This window comes from Trichoplusia ni, chromosome 3 (genome assembly GCF_003590095.1).
Source record: "Trichoplusia ni isolate ovarian cell line Hi5 chromosome 3, tn1, whole genome shotgun sequence".
NCBI lineage: Eukaryota > Metazoa > Arthropoda > Insecta > Lepidoptera > Noctuidae > Trichoplusia > Trichoplusia ni.
This window is the reverse complement of record NC_039480.1, coordinates 1,824,710-1,837,121: the sequence shown is the minus strand read 5'-3', so window position 1 is coordinate 1,837,121 and position 12,412 is coordinate 1,824,710.

Below are 12,412 nucleotides of genomic sequence, written 5' to 3'. Positions count from 1 at the left end.
GCATTAATTCGCTCGTAAAGCCGTCAGCGGCGCGATAGACTGCGCTTCGTGTTAGACCATTAGTGTTACAGTTTTATACTGGATTGCTAGTTTTGTGGCAATGGACAACATGATAGTTACAAAAGTATGTTGAAACCTTTCATCGACTTACTAAAATCTACAATAACTAAAAAAATTATCTCAGGTAATGGGTTTATATTATTCTGTAGCTTTGAGCCGAAGTTTTTGCATTATTATTTTTATTTAATATTATTATTGATTAACTTAAAACTACTTATAACTTATTTGCAATACAGTATCATGGAAGTATATCAAAACTATCATAGTTTAGGCCTTTCGTATATTCATATTATTATTATTCTAATAACGTACTGCACAGTAGTCCATTTCTACATAAATTGCTCAAGATTAAAAAAATATATCTTGCACATTGCATCTTCAAATGAAAAAAATAGGTAATTTGGAAATTGATTCTGACCATTGTTTAAACAAATTTATCATCTAATCTGTATAGCGGCTAATCGGGAGGCCACAGCGCGTTACCATTGTAAAATACGAGGGTAAAATTAGAATCTCACCCAATAGCTGTTATTTATTATGAGCGCACTCAATAATATCGTGTGCAGAGGCGATAATGACTGCACTAAATATGATTTAGTGATAATAATCATCGAAAGGATGCGCTCGCGAGCGGAATTATGCCGTGATTAATACGCGCACTGTAATTAGTCGAATGGCTTGTTTGGGAACACGTTTTTGTGGGGTATTAAGAAAAATGAGTTGTTATTATATACAATACCTACAATGGCCAAATACTGAAGCGTCAATTAGTTTAGTTCCCACTACTTTTAAACAGCCTCTGTCTGAAATTATTAAAATGAAGCATAATAATAAAATAAAAGCTTTTGATAGCTTTTCCGTAATTACTGTGTAATTTTTTGGATTTACCATGGACATTCCCTTAAACAGAATCAGAACTGTGATTTTGCCTTGAAAGCTTAATTAGACAGACAGTCGCATGACCCGACACAACGATTATTCACGCTGCTCTAATTGATTTTAATACAAAGTTTATAACGAGTCTCACATATTGTGTTTTATTTCTATTTGAACTACAGTCACAGAAACAACGTAGATATATGCGATAGACAACTAACCCAATATTATTCTATTTGATTTTGAGTACTAGTAAGTTTCGATACTGTGAGACAAATGCGATAATGTCAGTCCAACACGACAACAGTAACATAATGATCCAGCTTACTAGATTTATCACCACATATTAGCTCATGCGTAGTTGATTGGTATTTTCATTTTGAGTTTAAAGCTTGTTTTCAATCAAAATATGTTAGTTTGACTTCAGAAAATTAAGAACAATCTCCTGACTTTATCAGTCCTCACCTTTCCCGTTAGGTTATATTGTTAAAATTAAGGATATGGTTTTCTAATAGATCATGTAAATACGTCATATCGCGACGAGACAATACCACTGCTAATTGAATATAAAAAAAAAACCTTTTTTTGTGGACAACAAATTGTCAAAATCTTGATAGTAATAAATTATACAATTTCGTTTTTCTTTATTTCACTGCACAAAAAAAAAATCAAGTATCATAGTTCAATCTACAATGATTTTCCTAAAAGCAATTCTGTTACTGGTTGCTATTCGTGACCAAATAATAACAGAAAATGCAACTTAAACTGATAATATTTAGTACATGGAGACTGAAGTTATCTTGTATAACACACAAGCTTTACTTAATGTATTAGTGTGGCTTTTGCTTTATGATTTAGTGAATTTGTAAACAGTTCTGATGAAAAACGAGCAGGTACCTACCATCCCATTCAAAAGCATGTTCTGCAGGTTCTACCCTTCGGTTTTACAGTTCCTACATACAGATTCAAGCTAAAATACCTTGACCCTTTCAACGTACAATGGTACACAAAACACAAACAAGCAGTCACGGGTATAACAGTAAATCGGTGAGCGCACACAGCCGGCACAAGTAATATGTAGGTGCCGCTCAGATATTGCCAATGCACGCCGCGCAGATTTAAGATGGCCGGCGACTTGCCTTGTTTTAATTGGTCAGATTGTTTGGTAATGTTTAGAGGTGGTGATACCACTTTTGAGTTATTTTTTTTGAGATATTTCGGTCACTTATAATCTGTTATTGTTTTAATCGGAACGAAATAGAGCAAATATGCACGAAGGTTTGTCCAACGACGAATGACTTTTTCTTTATTATTTTTTAACGAAGTGTAGGTATGTAGGTATATGTGTCTAGGTATTTTAATAACTAAATTCAATTAATTTAATGGCTAAACTGAGTGTATTAAATACTAATCATCGAATTCCACACTATTCGAACAAGACTGGCAGACTGACTCAAATGTAGCTTTCCAGACAATTTTTGAGAATTTCTACTGCCAAAATTTGACAAAACACATACTTAAAAAATTACTACGTTTTTTAATTAAAATATAATACAAATAAGTGTCAAAAAGTGTTCGCATCACCAGCTCCATATTTACCCGTCCGGTCCGGCAACAAACCGCACGTGCCGGAGTTACGGCGCGCGGCTGCGTGCGGACAAGCAGAGCGGTTCGTATTGCGACGCACTTTATTGCCCCCGATACATTTTGACAACGGCCTAGACAACGCTTGCGATGCACTGGCCCGATTTGTTTTTGAAGCAACCTGTATATAATGGGTAATGGGAAATGTTTTTGGGTGTTGACAATCTAAAGTTAGGGCAGTTAATTTTAGGACGTTGTGTTTTGTGAACGCTTAGAAGATTATATTGATGAGACATGCTATGTCTCACGTATATCTACACTACAGGCAATATACAAACAAGGAACTATTTGGGTATGGTTCTCGTGAGTAAAGAGTGAGGTATTTAAATAATTTTAATATTTAATTTTAAGGTAGTCTTTTAATTAAGCAGTATTCAATAAAAAATTATGTAGTGTCAGATAATTACACGATATATTAAAATTAAAACGATATAACGCAAAAATTAATCCGGGCGCTGTCAATCTGACAATTTAACCCGTCGCCCGCCGCCGCATTATCACTCATTACGATAACCAATTTTAATGATACACTACACAGACATCCGCGCTAATTTAATTCCGAAAATCTCAACGGATCCGAGTACCCAAGCCATATCAATAACATTATCAAAAAGCGATCTGTTACACTCATTAGTAGCCGAGCAGCGGAACAAAATGGTGTATTTAAAACTGCATCCCGGCCAAACGGCACGAAACGATAATTATTGGTAATTAGACCCTGCGCGGTTAGCGGCTGCTATTGGTTTATATTTAGTGCTATTTTCAACGATCTACCTTGCATCAGGGTGGGTCAGCTAAGTGGCCTGGTAATGTTCATCCGCCCAGAGGTGGGGGCGAACTAGGCTGGACGCCGGACGGTCAGACAGAGTTACCAACTTTTTTTTTGGTGTTGCAATGTTGTCATCATCATTAGGAATCTACTATGACTTAAATATATCAAGAATTTATAAGTTATCCTAATACTCATTTTTTGATCTTGTTCGTGTTACACTTTCGTTTCAATTGTTAACTCTGATGTGACGGTGTGTTGTCAGATATTAGTTTTGTTTTTACTTTGGTAATTATGCGGTGTAATTTTAAACAACAAGTTATTGGTCGGCTTAGAATACCAAAACCAAATACACCAATAAAATGGCTAAAATAAATAAATATTTAAATAAAATAAATCGAATGAGTTAAGCCAGTAAAATATCACTTCAGCATGACAATATTAACACAATAGTGATACATAACAATTCAAACATTACCAGAAGTTTATTGTGGTGATTTCCGTACAGCCTGGCCCGCCATTTTACATCGCAACCAAACGCGATATACGACGGAATTAAAAATACATAAACATGTTCGCATTTTACGATAATTACGGTGCACTATGCATTGGTAGGGTTATAATGGTGGAAATAAATACGTTCAATTGTTTTAATCGGTACAGCTACTGTTCGCTGTGAACGATTGTAATTTTGGCGAATTAAGTCGGATTGAATATAAAGGTGCGTGCCCCGTGGTAATTATGTTGTTTATTTTTAAATTGGCTGGGAATATTTACCACAATATTCTCGTAGTTAAGTCGTAAGCTACCTTTAGTTCAAGTGCCCGGTATTATAGTACAGTTTTTGTTTGGTTAGCACATAAGAAGTTCCTAAGGTAATTTAGTAATCAACTTGCCAAATTACATAGCCCGAAAGCAATCTACACGCATAGTAATTTCAAAATCGAATAGGAAATAGTTAGCTCTAAAATGATCTTGTTTTTTTCTAACTTTTTTCTGAAGAGTAACTGGTAAAGATTGGTTAAAGATAAAATCATTTCTACTTGTTTGAAAATAGAGAACTAGACTCAACAGCCAATTACATAAGTTTTATTCATATTCATCATCGTTTGATAAAGTAAAAGCAAATGAAAGATTGTGCAAACCAAACAGAAAGTCATAACAAAACATTCACATATACATAATATGTATTACAATATATCCTACACGCAGTAAATCGTAAATAATACAACCCTATGACGACGTACCAATAAAGTGAGCAACCCTACTGCCGGCCAATGCTGGGACAATAAACTAGAAATAACTATTGTAATTCAAACGGAAATGTTTTTGTGTTGCCACGGTGATAGTGTTTACCAGATTCTAGGGATAATTATTAAATACATAAGTTTGAAGCCAAATCATATCTACCAATATGCATTCATTTAATAATAATACTGGTCTTAAAGTTCAGTTGCTATAACTATTTTGGAAAGCTTCAACAAAAAGGTAACGTGACGTTTTTTCAAGGAGTAAGAATAGTAGGTATTCTGCTTAATCACCAATTCAGAGAATAGTAAACCACCTTTAAGCCAGAAGAGGTTCATTTTAAATTGTCAACCTGTCAGATAGTTAACTATAATATGTTTTTTTATAAGTAAAAAAATATGCTGTTACGTAGACAACAAAATAAAAAAAAGTATTAAAACAAATTCCAAGTTAATATAAATAATAAACTAGCAACACAGTCGCTGGCTGCGTCGCTTCGATACCGGTCAATGTCCATCAGTCGGCTGCCGTAAACTAGGGTTAAGTCTACGGATTTGTCCCCATCAGCTTCCATATATTTGTGTATTGATATGCCATGATATTGGATTAGGATTTATACCTCGGTCTCTTGAACTATTGCGTCAGCATTTTATGGTTGATTACTTTTTGTTTGTGTTCGTACATCATCTTGCATTTGTTTTTTGTATTGTAATTCTCATTTTATTATTTACGCTAGTAAAGTCTGGAAATGTTACTGGAGGTCTTCTAGGACCCTTCGGTAAGTAAATCTGTAGCACGAGACCACTTTAAAAGTTCTAAAATGCTTTCTTTTTGCATAATAATAAGCATATTGTCATAAAAACTTGCTACACCACTAAGTCTCAATCGTTTCCCGCTACACGGTCAATTCGTAGCACCGCCGTAGACCCAATCCGTAGCCGCGTAGCAATTTAGCTCATCTCATTACGTAAGTATGAAAAATCGTAAAGTTTAATTTGTTCACTTGATAATAACAAGAAAACACGACAAATTAACATTACTAAGAGACAAAGAATGCCTGGAGTTTGATACTACGTTCAAATCAAGCAAGCATACACATTAAATATAATAGCTTAGGTCTGCGCCTTTGGATGACGCCGAAATAATAGTATGGATAAGTCGATACAATTTCTAAATAAAAGTATGTAAAAATTCGACTGAAGATATTTTGTATATTAACGTCTCTTGCCTGGTTGTTAAATTCACAACATTGACACTTCAAGTAACTAGTATGGCGTGCTTTTAAAAGACGTGTCTTCAATTTAACATGCTAATTTAGTTTACTACAGATACATTGTATAGCGTTTGAAAAATCTTTTGTAATTTTAAATTTCAGCTAAATATATGATCCTGAAAAAATAATTTAGATTTTCAAATGATATTGTATTAAATATCGATAATCTAAAATAGAATAAAATAAGTGCCGCCAAATAAACCTTACTCTTTCAAAAAAAGTTCGACATAAAGTCGTCTCGTCGTATCCACACAACACCAACCGTCCCACAGCAGCGCAGCGCACCAACAAATTCTTGGCTCATTTGTTTTTTATTCATCCACCGCCCAGTGTAATCGAAAGTATAAATTGGCTTTAACTGCGCCAGGCCTGCCGACCGATAACACACCCCTTGTTAACTGCGTAATAAGAAAAATAAACTTATATTTGTAGAGCCTTATGGAATATCAAAGTTTAAACTGAGATAGTGTTCATACTGCAGCGCATCCCTTGTAGGAAGTTTGAGCTTTGAGAAGGTTAAGCATCGCTTAATGCGGTTTGGATTTTGATGGGTGAGCGTTATGTGGGAGATTAAGGTTCGTTGATGTTATGATAGATATTGAAATGAAACTACTTTTACGGATTTTATCGCGGTTTAATTTTAGATTTTAGTTCCCGACGTTTCGAAACCTTTGCAGGTATCATGGTCACGGGCAGACTGAGATGGCGTTCGTCTTGACAGAAGATGTTGCTCGTTCTACCTTCATATTTTAATTAATTATTTGTGGTCCGACCTACGCAGTATGAGCTCACTGTGTCTTGATGTCTTGCAGCGCTGCTCTTGGGTTTGGCCTTGAGTTTATTTATTATTGGATCCCAAGTAGGTGATATCTTCCAGCCATCTTCTCTATTGAAATTAGGGTGTTTTTTAATCTCAATAGCCTCGCGAAACATCCTAGGTAGGAATTTGGATTCTTTAGCGAGGATCTGTGGTTGGTCAAATCTAATATAATGGCTGGAACCTTCAGCATGTTCGGCGACTGCAGACTTCGTTGAGCGGCGGTGTTTGACGTCAGCTATGTGTTCTTTAACGCGGGTCCCTATGCTTCGTTTGGTTTGACCGATGTAAGAGAGGCCGCAGTCACAATCTAGTTTGTATACTCCTGCATCTTGTAGAGGTATGTGACACTTGACAGATGGTAAGGACTGGCTAATCTTCTTGGGCGGCTTGAAGTATGTTTTAATTGAAGCTCGCTTCAGGATGTAACCAATCTTGTCAGTGACTCCTCTGACATATGGTAGTACAGCAGGCAAACGATCAACAGTGGCTGGCTTCACTCGGTTTCTGTGACGGGGCCGTGGAACTTGGAGCTTGTTGTCTCGCAGTACTTGCTTGACGTGTTGAAGCTCAGCGGCAAGGTGTCTGTCATCACAGAGTCCGTGTGCTCTCTGAAACAAAGATTTTCCCACGGTAGCTAACTGTTTAGGGTGGTGGTGAGATTCACCGTTTAAGTACCTATCTGTATGGGTCTTCTTTCGATACACGGTGTGACTTATGGTCTGATCAGGATTCCTTTTAACTAATATGTCTAAGAAGGCAAGAGATTTATTATCCTCCAACTCCATAGTGAATTGAATTTTGTTATTGATGGAGTTGAGATGTTTTAAAAATGCATTTACTTGACTAGATGGTAAAACTGTGAAAGTATCATCTACGTACCGTTTGTAGAACCTGGGAGTGAAAGGAGCTGTTTTTAAGGCTGTCTCCTCGAAGTCTTCCATGAATATATCGGCGACTACAGGGGATACAGGCGAGCCCATCGCTACACCATCTACTTGTACATAGAATTTATTGTTCCACAGTAGGTAGCCAGATGTGAGGCAGTGCTCGAGAAGTTCTGCATATTCTAGAGGTAGGTAGTTCTCTGCTAGCTTCTTGGAAACAATTTCAATACAATCCTTAACTGGTAGGCATGTAAACAAGGACTGTACGTCGAAACTAACCATTACTTCATTGTCATGAAGATGTAGATGTTTAATCTCATTGACAAAGTGGTATGAATCCTTCACAAACGCTGTAGTGTTGCCTCTGAGTGGTGAGAGTGTTTTCGCGACGTGCTGAGCCAATCTGTAGGTTGGTGTGTCGATTTGGCTTACAATAGGACGTAGCGGGGCGTTTGGTTTGTGTATCTTTGGCAACCCATACAGTTTAGGTGGTTTTGCGCATGTAGGTATTAAGTAGGTAACATCTAGACTTAATGCTTCGGAGTGTTTCTTAACCAAGGCGGTGGTAGTTGTTAACACCTTTTTGGTAGGATCAGTTTTCACTGGTTTATATGTCAAGTACGTCCGACAATAGATCTTCTATTTTAGCATTGTAGTCCGATGTATCCATGACGACCGTAGCGTTTCCCTTATCTGCACGGAGTATAGTTACATCTTGTCTGTTTTTGAGGTTCTTTAAAGCGAGATGTTCGGCTTTAGGGAGGTTTGGTTTGGGCACTACACTTCGACGTAAAACAGATGATATATCTTGGCGTATCGCCTCCAAATCTTCCTTCCTCACGTTATTGTTGAATTTGAATTGAAGTTTCATTTCAATGTCTAACATTCGCGTAAACCTAAGAAACCATTATGATAGATAGTTTATGAATTGAAGGTATATTAATATCAGAAATTCTTTGAAGATATTTAAAAACACACTAGTTATCATCATGATTATTGCATTGTATGTGTAAGTCTATAAAGATCAATTTTAATTTATAATTATAATTCATTGCCTAAATCATCACACAGGACTAATAAACAAACTACCAACTTCACAAATTCTTAGTCCTTAAAAAGTTCTCAACAAATATTTGCCTGCATTTCTGATTTAATAAGCAAGGACCGCGCATTGGGACGGTAATAGGCTATACTTTACTTCTCCAACTAAAAACAACAGTCATTCGCTATTTCCACCCACCTTACGCTAAGAAAAGCCTATTAAAACAGGAAGAAAGTTAAAAAATAATTAATGATTTCGTAAATATTCATACCTTGGACGGAGTTTAGAGTTAACCCTCCACGTTTTGATTGTACTGAGATCTTTTTTAGACGGGCACGCTGCGTTTTCATTTTAGTTTGCAATTTTTTTTGCTTTGCTGAAAGTGAACAAATTATACAGCCAAAAGTTTTATCGCAGTGATTTAAATAACGGGAGAAATAACACATTACAAACTAAAATACATATACCAAAATTGAAGTCTTTGAATTCTTGACTATGTAATTTATTCCTTAAGTACAATATAATGAAAAAAGAATGTATTATCTTCTAGACTTTATATTTAGATTTATAGGATATTTTTAAGTGATTCGTCAGTGCCATTTCATTAAACAGTGCGTGAAAATGTTACTCGTCTAAGAGAACTTATTGTATTACAATTGCGCGTCTACTTACACAATAAGCGCCCGTAAGTTTTCAAAAGTGAAGGGTTCGTCGAAACGACTCCGATTTAATTTAAGTCCAGCACCGTTATCGTCGGTACCCCATTGTTTTTCTTTCTTGAAATTTTACGGTCAATTTGACGTGATTCCTTTTTTTACGATTAATTTGAATTTAATTAGTTTTTAGCATTGTTGTCGTGTTACAGCGGTTGTGAGTACTTGTGAAGCTTTTATTGCCAGTTTATAGTTTGCAGTATTATATTATTTTTTCAGTGTGAATTTGTTTTTTTTTATAATACCAAGTTTATATAACTTTAATGGTTCGTAATAATTAGAACTCCTAGAGCTATACCTGCATTTATTTTGAGTGATGATATGTTTGAAAAGTTTAACGGTTCCTACATATCTATTTATTCTTCATTCTTTTAAAACAAAATACTATTGTTTCAATTTGGATTGTAAATTATAAATAACTATTTACTTTTTGAAAAATACTTTCAAACAATGGCGTTTCCCATTAACCACCTTACGCAAACTTTTCTTATCAAGCTCCCGTCTTCACCGTCCAGCTAAAACACCATAAACCCAGCCCCATAACAATTACAGAGCCAGACTAACCTCGTCCACATCCACGTAAGTATAAGATCGACAAATCCTGACGTACTGCAACTTCGCACAAAAAAAGATCTCCCAACATATACATCTTTAGATATTGGCGGTTGTTGACATATTTACGAGCTTCTCGACTATTAAGTGGTGATTTAGTGTGGGCATATCGGGATGGATACGTTTTTATCGCGAGCAATATATCCACTCGGCTTCTGGCTCTATTATGTGAACCATTGTAAGGGAGTTTGAAGATTTCCACAAGCAGTTTTCCCTGTACGGATTTTTTAGTTCTAATGCTGATGGTATTTGTTTTTATGTTTCTTTTTGGTTATGAAGTGTCTTGCGTTGCGTTGATAGAGGTCTTGTTAAATTGGACTAGCCATGAGAATTCAAAAATATTTTACATAAGACCTTCGTGGTTAGTTTTGTATAAACGTGCCTCATGTTAATTGCACTTTTGATGACATTTTATAACACGTTTACAGATTACAATGCTACAAATATTATGGAAATGAAATTAGAAAAGAATACACATTTTCGTTCACACACTTTTCAAAAAGCGAAGGTCAAATCGGTTCTTGCGTTTTTAAACGTTCAAATAGCAAAATAATCCTAATAAAAAGAAATAAAACGAATAGTTAAACTTAATCACAGAATACAATTGTGTTCTGTATTATGTGAGATTGAGATAGACCCACGTCAAATGATAAACAACAAACAAAAATAGTTACGGTAACGCCTTAGTTTCAAGCATCTTAACCTCTCAAAAGCTAAGAAAGGGTACAAATTGACATTAACAAGTTAATTCTTCAAGCTTAATCTGGGATATTTGCTGTTCTGATGGTTACGTAATCATGGGTATTGCTCTAATTCTAGGACACCGCAAACGGTTACACGGTTGTGATTTAAAGAGGCTGGATGTGACAGGCTGGTGTTTGTCATGCAACAATGGTATGAGCGTGCATACTTACTTAAAGAAAACTCGTATAAAATAATAAGAAAATATATGAAACGCATGGTTTGAAAAATATGTGCTTTTTTTAAAGTTCGAATATATTGTACGAAATAAATAAATAATTTGTAATAGTCATCAGTTTGACATTTCTCCAAGTAGCTAACGTGAAGAAAAACAAATACCATACCCGCTCTTTGTCTAATTTAACTTTCGTAAACTCAAAAAGGTGCAGTTATGATGTTTTGTTTCTAAGTCGAGCCGTATTCGGGACTTTATCGTATTCAAATTTCTTATGAAATAATATATTTTTAAATATCGATTAATTGCTTTACTATTTGAACCTTGGTTATCAATTCTAGTGAGATGTTATCTGCGTGGGCATCGTTATGTATACATCGGCCGGCTAGAGGCCGACGACGCAGCTTGTACCAGTTAATGCCTTAATCTTGAGACGGTGGACGCCGCACGTTGGAATTGTAAGGATAGGACCACTCAACTTGTAATATTCTACATATAGACGTTAGTTGCAGAAACAGAGAAATACAAACAAAATCAGCTGGCAATTACGTTATCTTTTTCGGTAATTTACATGTATGAAGGTCTCTTTTAGAGAGTTTCTGAATAGCATGCAAATAAGCACAACTCTCTTAATTTTTTCAACTAACGCATTTGATTCAAAACTTTACAAAATTGGTGGCTGCTTGCTCCTTTTCTAATTTTTATAATCTTTTCAAAACAAAAGTTGGTAATCAACTAGTTTTTAAACTTACATACATAATATATAATTTACGCTGACATAGTAATCTGTATATGTATACTATCTTGACATTACTAAGCTAAGAAGAAGCTCACGCCGTACGCCTCGCCGTGTCACATCCTCTTAAATCCAACATCAGAGCAGCGTCACCTTGGAGGTGTCTCCCCTAGCCATAACTCTTAACGGTGGAAGCGCCCCCGTCGACGCGTTGAGGAATTATTATTATGCGAATAAATACTCCAAATGTCACTAGTAAATGTCTCCCCTCTGCCCGTGTAATCCGTGGGGCGAAGGGAGGCTACAGTCGCCAGGTATTGAGGAGACAGTGGGACTTTATACTTAGACCGTCTCCTGCTTTTTGTTCTAAATTTGGTTAAAAATGACGACTCCCGCTTTAAGAAATCCTTATGTAGTGGGGGATTTCATAATCATTCGATTCACATTCACAATAACACCTAAAGTGTGACATGTAATCAAAAGAAACTTCCACTTCACCAAAAGAAAGGCAAAGGTAAGTATCATAATGTAAAAAAATAAGGGTGTTCTCTTGGTTAAAGGTTTGTTGACAACTATAAGTTTATTTTATTAGTTGGTAGTGTTTTAGCTACATAAGTGCTTTCTTTTTTGCATAGTCTTTTTATTACACATAATATAGACAAACATTTCATTGGCCCAACATTTCGTGTGTATGTACTCAAACAGTAACTCCAGTTATCTTCATTTGCACAATTGAATTTCTCCCAAATCCATTATTTAAAACATCATTGAATTTAAAACACATCACCACATCACAATCATAACTGGGCACATGAAATT